A 749-nucleotide genomic window follows, 5' to 3' on the forward strand; every position below is an offset into this window, starting at 1 on the left:
AAAAAAAAATACTATAAAAGTATAAATTATTGAATTTATAAAATTATTCAGATAATTTCAATTGAACTAAAAAAATTATAAGTTCAATATGTAATATAATTTAATTTATTATAGAATAAAATCTCATTATTCTTATAAATTTTACTTTAATATATATTATAGTTTTATTATATTTAGTATTATCATAGCCTTTATTTACTAGTAATGAGATTTTTAGTTATTTATTTTTATAAAAAAATTTCAAATTAAATTGAAAAGATTTTCTTATTCCCCATCTCTATTTCTTTCCAATACTTTTTTTATTCATTCAGTTCTTTTTATGTTTTTTTTAATTCAAATATTAATAATATAAAAAAAATAATTATTCAAAAGAATATCTCTTTATTACAATATATAAAGTAATTATATTTATTAATTTTTATTATTTCATGTATTATATTTTACAATAAAATATCAGTATTTTAAGTAATTAATCATAGTTATTTATATTAGTTTTTTATAAAGTAGAAACAAAACTAATAATAAATCAAGTTAAATTTGTTTTTTAATATTAAAATATATATTACTAATAAAATATTTTTTTTAAAAAATATAAATTAATATATTGAAATTCCAAATTTTCAAGATTAAGTTTTTTTTATTTCTTATTTTTTTCTAGGGTCTTATTAATATTAGGGGTTTAGGGGGGTAGGTTAGGTTAGGGGGGGTTTAGGTGAACTTGGAATTTGTAGTGAACGTGGAACTTGTAG

This window comes from Cryptosporidium andersoni (assembly GCF_001865355.1).
Source record: "Cryptosporidium andersoni isolate 30847 chromosome Unknown contig_183, whole genome shotgun sequence".
Classification (NCBI taxonomy): Eukaryota; Apicomplexa; class Conoidasida; order Eucoccidiorida; family Cryptosporidiidae; genus Cryptosporidium; species Cryptosporidium andersoni.